The sequence below is a fragment of the Dermacentor silvarum genome, chromosome 2 (genome assembly GCF_013339745.2).
Source record: "Dermacentor silvarum isolate Dsil-2018 chromosome 2, BIME_Dsil_1.4, whole genome shotgun sequence".
Taxonomy (NCBI): Eukaryota; Metazoa; Arthropoda; class Arachnida; order Ixodida; family Ixodidae; genus Dermacentor; species Dermacentor silvarum.
The window spans coordinates 183,834,537-183,841,968 of NC_051155.1; the positions used below are offsets into that span (position 1 = coordinate 183,834,537).

Below are 7,432 nucleotides of genomic sequence, written 5' to 3' on the forward strand. Positions count from 1 at the left end.
AACTGCGATAAATTACCTGCTCTGCGAGTTTATCAATCAACAGTGCTGTCAAGCGCGCTCCTTGCTTTATGTACTTTTGGTGAATGTTCCACATCGACCGATGGATCGGCTGGACAAAGATCCTTGAATGGCTTTTCGAGCAATACCAGGTCTTCCACGATGGCATAATCAAATGCTTTACTTGCCGAAGCCAGGCAACTACCTCTGAGGCTACAAGCTTATCAAAGGGCCTTGTACTACATAGATCGCCTTTGACGGGCCCTCAACGGCAGGAGGCTTTTTAACTGCTGAACAAACCGGAGTCGCGCATGGAGAAAATGACGTCTATACCTTCCTTGAGATTGTGAATGTCTGAAAAGACGCGGCCCTTGAGAGTTATGTGTTCCAGGGGTTCGAAAGAAAACAGCAGTACTTATTCCTTGCAGGTTCACGTCAACTGACAGAAACCCTTCTATAGAATACTCATACTAAAATTTTACCAAGGTTTACACATACGCTTGCGTTCACTAAGGTAGTACAACTTCTGCGTTTTATTGCACGAGCCTGCAGCGCAGCGTTCTCTTCGAATAGGATATGCAGCATCTTCGAAATCTGTGGAACTGTCGAGTATCATCAATATGGCGCTGAGGAATGTTATCCAAAATTCGAAATTGCGAAATGCTGTTGTTCTGAGAGATTCCCGCGGGGCTCTCAGCTGTATACTGGCCAGTGCCAACGGTGAATCACGTATATTACGTGACGTTTTCAAGATGATCCATCAAATCACATCTGAGGGAAGAGCACTGATGTTTCAGTGAATGCCATCACACATTGATATCTCAGCAAAATGAGGCAGCTGATGTTGTTGCGACTTCAGCACACAAAAATGACTTCGCTGATCATATACCTTATACAATTTCCACTATGTTCGACTGCTTATTCGCTACCGCCTACAGGGCTCACATCCGATGGATCTGTTGCCAATACATCGCACCTTATACACCAACATCTGGCCGTGCTTTAACCCGCCCGTGCAAGGTCCATATTACTCAAATTACGCATAGCATGTGTTAATCTATGGCACATTGCCTCCGCCGGCAAGGGCTTACGCTGAGCCCTTCGTGCCCAGCTTGTGTATGAACACTACAATGCAACGCTTGAGCACTTGCTGTTAGAATGTCCAACTATCCACAGCGGTCACCGAGTGCTGCTGAGCAAGTTCCAGCCAACTTGTTCTCTCTCAAACTGCGCTCAGTGATATTTCCGAAAGGTAGTGCTCCATCTCAATAGGAGGCTCACAGAGCGGTTCTAAAATTATTCTCAATAACGTGACTATACCCTCGCCTGTACCCACTCTGGGAGTGATGTGGCGTGTTGTGATGTGCCTCCTCTTCTCGTTCCCTTTTACAGCGAAGCTGTTAATGTGGCTACAAACCCTCAAAAACGTTATATGCCAGTTTTATGGCTTTCCAAAAAAAGAAAACTATTGAACTCGCAAGGCTATATTTTAAGAAAATGCGGGGACTGTTAGAGGCTATTGATGTTAGAGGGTTGTTGGTGACATAAACAATCGGATGCACTCTAAGAACTTGACAAATATAAATTGCTAGACCCTCATTTTCGGCCCGTTTAGGAGCATTATTTGAAACGCTTAAAATGGTACGCCACTTTCCAGGGACGACAGAAAACGGCAAGGATTTCGCATTTATACAAAATGTGGGCCGCTTTACGGTTAATGCATACTGAAAGTTTCAAGCATGTAGGCTTACTATGTGCTTTCATAATAATTACTGGATAGTTGTCTTCGAAATTTTATGCGTAATACGAGACATGTAGTTCCTTTTCCCCGGCCTCCTCGGTGAATAATGCGAGGCCCGGTGTTCATATTTTGTTAAAGTAGGAAGCATCTTGTGAGTGACAAACGATATATGTTTAATCTGTGTAGGTTAATTACAGTCTTTGTAGAAAGTTACTTACTCAAGTGTTCCAGTGTGTCATACTGCTTCATTCCACAATGTGTATCACAACCTAAAGTAACTGTGTGAGGCACCAACTTCAAGTTCAATAATCATAGGGCAAATTTTAAGTTTAATCTGTTTCGATACTTTCACGTTCCTGGCTTAATTAGTGCGTTTGCAAGTGATTACTGAACCCTTGTCTTTTCCCTGTTTTCATGCTTCATAAAGGGTTAGCAGTTGGTTTCTCCGGTGTCCTCGGTGAACTAAACAAGAGACTTTGTTTATATTTGGGAAACGTAGGGGTAGCATTATGACTAAGCGTAGGCAAAATTCGAAGTGTGTGGATTAATTGGGGCCTTTGGAATGAATTACGTATGCAAGTCCTCCGGAGCGTTATGAGTCAATGCTGAGATGTCAATGAGTCAATGCTGGATGATATATGTTATAAGTCAATGCTGAATGATTTTAAGAGCAACCCAAATTGAGCATGCTGCGCTGACAACTACAAGAGCCACAAAGATCAAACTCAGCAAAATAGGGCGGAACATTATGTCAAATTTGTGTGCGAAATTAAATATGTGTGGATAAAATGCATCTTTTGCAAAAAAAATCCTTATTCAGGTGTTAGAAAGTGTCACGTGGTCGTTTTCAGCTACTCGTTCTCAGCGTTCCGACAGAACTCTAAGCTACACAAACTTTAGATTCAATACGAACAGGGCTATCTGTGTCGCGAAATTTGAAAATTTCTGGCCTAATTATCTAACCCTCGTTCTTTTCCGGTTTTTTTTTTTTTTTTCGTGCTTTATATGACCTTCTCCCGGTGCCCCCGGTAACTAAACCAGGCGAGCCTTGTTTATGTTAGGAGAATGCAAGGACCAGGTAATAGATGATTTGCAAGTGAAGTTTAAAGCGAGTGGGTTAATTAATTGCGGCCTTTGGAATAAATTACGCAAGCATGCGCTCTGGCCCGTTATAAGCATCTTACGAGTGGCACAGAATTTACCCGGTCGTTGCTCTGACAAACTACAAAATGCCACTGAACTTAGCGAAAATTGGGGGAAGGCTACGGAAAATCGCTGTGCGACGTTAAATGCGTGTGGATGAACTATAGACTTAAGAGAAAATTCGCAATCAATTGTTCAAAAGTGCCGCACAGCCGTTTTCAGCCATGTTTGCCGATGTCCTGAGATACGTTAGACCAAGTTTATAGTTTATGGCAATGGGAGTCATACAAAGTGCTTTGTGTGGCAAAACTTTAGCGTTCCTGATTTAATTAGAAGTGTTGCAACCAATTACTGAACCATCGTTTATTTCTCTGTTGTTGTTTTCTCTCTCTCTCTCTCTCTCTCTCTCTCTCTCTCTCTCTCTCTCTCTCTCTCTCTCTCTCTTATGCGTTATACGAGGTTCGTAGTAGGTCTCCCCAGCGTTCTCGGTGAAGTAAAAAAGTCACCTTGTTTATATTTGTTTAAAATTAGAAGCAGGTTATGGGTGATGTGTAAGCGAAGTTCCAAGTGTGCGGCCTAATACAGGCTCTTGTAGTAAACTACGTATGGAAGCGATGTGCAGCGTTGTATCGGTGCTTCACAAACAACGCAGAATTTATATCCCGCTGCCGTGGCAGAACTCTGCACGCAACCGAGATCAAATTTAGCGAAAATGGGGGAGGGGCCATGAATTTGATTGACCAAGCAGGTTTGACGCTTCAGTGCCTTCGAAAGTCGTGTTTTTGTACGGCAAAAATTTCGTCAGTGCGGGATCGTTGCACGGAAATTTTCTCGCTAATGCAATAAGCACAAAAAAAAAAATTGTGGACTGCTCTTTTCGTTCTATCTGTCACGCCTAGCGATGTCTTCCGCGCTTGTGCGCTGTACAAATGACAGGGTGAGGAAAATGCGCAGTCACCCTTTTCAATAATTGCAGCGAGCGCTTGCACGAATCTCTACTTAATGCGTGTTCTGCTTCCTGAAGATGGTGCCAGTGAAAGTGTACGCGCGCGCGCTTGACCTTTATTTGCGCATGGTACGAATCGACATGCTTTGGTGTGTACGATATTGAAAGGTGCGGAGCTCTTCTGCGTGCTGTACGAATATCGCTGAGTCACTGTTTGCAAATAATGAATGAGTGATGAAGATGAACAGCAAGGTTTGAGTGCAGGTGACATTACAACTGCAGGGAACTTGACCTGAACGATCTGCAATGCGTTTTTGCAGTTACTGCGTCTGTTTGCTTGATGAAGGAAGAAGGCTTCGAGCAGGTGTATGAGCGGAAAAACGGTCCCAACCACCAAGACAGAGGAAACATTTCTGTAATCAGCAGTTGTACTGCCGAGTGAGTCGGGTTGACCACTCCTCCCAATGAAACTCCCCTCTCCCGCCCCCTCGCATCGGTATGCTTGATGGTCTATAGAGAGTGTCGACAACCAACCACAGGCCAAAGTTATGACCACTCCGTTGTGCACAAATGGAATGCGAGCACGGTTTCGACGAGACGCGATTGAGAAACACCGAAAGCGAACGGCAGTCGTCCGCAGCTGCTACTGGTCAGCAGCGCCATTCCTTCGCCACTGCGGACGTGCGCTGAATCCTTTAATTGCGAAGTATTCTTCTCCGAGTACAACCACTTTTTCGGGTACGGGCAGGGTATCTCGGTGTTTAAGTGGACCGAACCCGGTGATAGTGCAGCCTAAAATTATGTGCCATCGGGGCGACTGGGTATCTGCCACTGGGTTTTAGTTTCTTTTCAATCTTATATCTTCTCATTACAAACATTATGTCTAACTTATTAATGTGATTAGTATTGTTAGGGTACTTAACGCACTTTCCGGGGACTAGATAGATAGATGGATAGATATCCATATATATATATATATATATATATATATATATATATATATATATATATATATATATATATATATATATATATATATATATATATATATATATATATATATATATATATATATATATATATATTCCACGCCAACTTGAGTCACTCGCTAAATGTAACTGGATATGTAGAGCTCTTCAACGAAGCTCTTTGATGCAAACTTGAGTCACTGGGCATCGGCCACAGAGTATGTGCCGCTCTTCAATGACAAAATAAAATATTTAATTTCTCCGGTGCTCGACTGAGTCGAATCCACTCATATATATATTCAGACAATCTGTTTGAATATGTATTCACACACGCTTCATACGGGGACTTTGCTACATATAACCGTTCGCTAAACATTTACATTATCCATACAACCGTTCTCTACAAATTGTGAATGCTTCGCATTACAGAGACGTCAACTACAGTTGGAGTCTGCCAATATTTCTGTCATGCAGGCATTCGACCCACCGCGGTAGCTCAGTGGCAACGGCATTGCGCGCGAGCACAAGGTCGTGGTTTCGATGCCGGCCACGGCGGTCGCATTCCGATGGGGGAGAAATTCAAGAATGCTCGCCCACCGTGCATTGGGTGCACGTTAAGGAACCCCGGGTGGTCGAAATTTATCCGGAGTCCCCCACTACGGCGTACCTCATAATCAGGTCGTGGTTCTGGCACGCAAAACCTCAGAATTTATTTTGATGCAGGCGTTCTGGACACGTAACAACGATGGGGACCTCTTTTATGTTTATTTCTGATTTATGAATGGCCCTTGGTTGGTGAAGTGATTGATCGCAGCAAAGCATTGGAGCAGCCTGGGTTACTTTTGACCACGCGTGGTTCTCTATAGCGTGCACCGAAACTTCAGGCGCAGAATTCACAAAGCTCTCCATTCGTAATGGCTATTTTCCATTGGCCGTTCGCCTTCGAGAATAGCATGTCCAACATCGCGAAAGGCTGGTACTTGCTCTAACGAAAATTTCTTTAGCATACAAACTTTTTGCGAATACAGACGCCGTACACGAGCGCTTTTGCTCTCCGCCCTGCGCTTGAATTCGGCGACCGCGGCCAGGAATCACTCCCGCGACCTCGCTCGTACTCAGAACGTCAGAACGGCATAGCCACCTCTGTTGGCCCGACTTCATTTGCATCAAGATTAATCGGCAGACTCGGTACAGGCGCGTGCGCCGGCGAACTCAGCAGGGACTGGCACACTTCGGGAGTGATCGAGGGCGGCGGTCTTTACACATTTGTGGCAGTGCGCCCCTCTGAGAAAGAACGCCATTCTTGCATCTCGAAGGCAATTTTCTTTCGCCCTAAACAGCACGCATACTTTTTTTTTTTTTTTTTGCTGCTTAATTGTGTCTTTCAATAGCATAGTGACTAGGTAAGTCGGACAAAACCACTGCGACGCAATAAATTACTAGCCAGGAAAGCACCCTTATACAAAGCGTCCGCTGGAGAGATATCTAAGCTCATATTTAATCGGGACACTGCTGTGCCACTATAATTTGTTTCGAAAGGCTGTTTACTGTAACGCTGTTCTTCCGCACTTTGCAAAATTCGGGCGAACCGAAGTGCGAAGGCAAGACGAATCACATTTCGTTGTTTGCGCGCTATAGTCTTCCAATGCCTCTTCGTTCCGCTCATGTATGATTTGCTGTATTTATGCGCACGCGCGCTATTATGCTCGTTAGTGCCTCCGCGAGCATGTGTTCGGGAGAGAGGCGAGGTGTCATCTTTTTCAGCTGTCTTCCGAGAGCTTCGCCGCGCGCATCTCCGCGTCAGTATACCCGCCGTTCAAATGTCCGCCCAGTCGCTCCGGGTTCCCTCATTTTCCTTCGCACGCAGGTCCTCACACGTGCCGCCATTGTCAAGACGAAATTCCCATGCCGCGCAGCGCGCGTGATGTGACGGGAGATGACTGGGGGGCCGCGCGCCGCGCACTGAGGCTCGCATTGTGTCCCCGTAACGTTCCAGAGCAATTTGGGACTGTGGAGTCGAACTGTCGTCTTGACCCTCCACAACCTCGCGGCGTCGTGAATGCCACAGAAGCCTGGCCGCATACGCCAACGGCAGCCGTGGCAGTTCAGGTCGCGCACGCTGTGACCCGCGCGGGAGCGTTTGACAAAGGCAACTGGTGCATTGTTTGGCTCGAAGAAACGTAGCACTTAGCGGTAGACGTGATAAAGCGCGCCCCGCACACGCTACTCGGGCGGCGCGGAGTTATGTCCGAGCTGGTTTACGGCCCCGCACTCCAGGGGGGAACGTGGCACGCATAATTGCCACGAAAGGCCGCACTCGGACTGGGATCAAGGAAGTGTTGTGAAACAATGAGTGGAGTTTGTGTCTCTCTGTGGGCGTCCTTGAGTCCACCGGGCGTGGCTTGTGGCGCTCGCGCGGCACAAGAGCAGCTGCTCGCGAACGCGGCGGCCAGCTGCTGTCGCCGCCTGCCCGCCAGGAGCCGCCGCGAGATCCGGAAATGCTGCGACGATGCCGCTACCGCCGTTCTTTTCGAGGGTCCGTATAGGAAGGTTAATTTCGGCTCGTCGATTCTTCAAAATACGGCGCATATCGAAGGTTGAATTTAACGGGCGGTATAGTGCACATCTTCGCACGTG

The 7,432-nt window shown here is 46.4% G+C and overlaps 1 protein-coding gene across 1 annotated transcript in view; it reads right to left on the minus strand.

Annotated features, from left to right (window-relative positions):
* LOC119440601 (probable serine carboxypeptidase CPVL) overlaps nt 1-7,432 on the minus strand; it is a 37,186-nt gene that overhangs the window by 20,592 nt on the left and 9,162 nt on the right. The gene's annotated exons all lie outside the window — the stretch shown is intronic.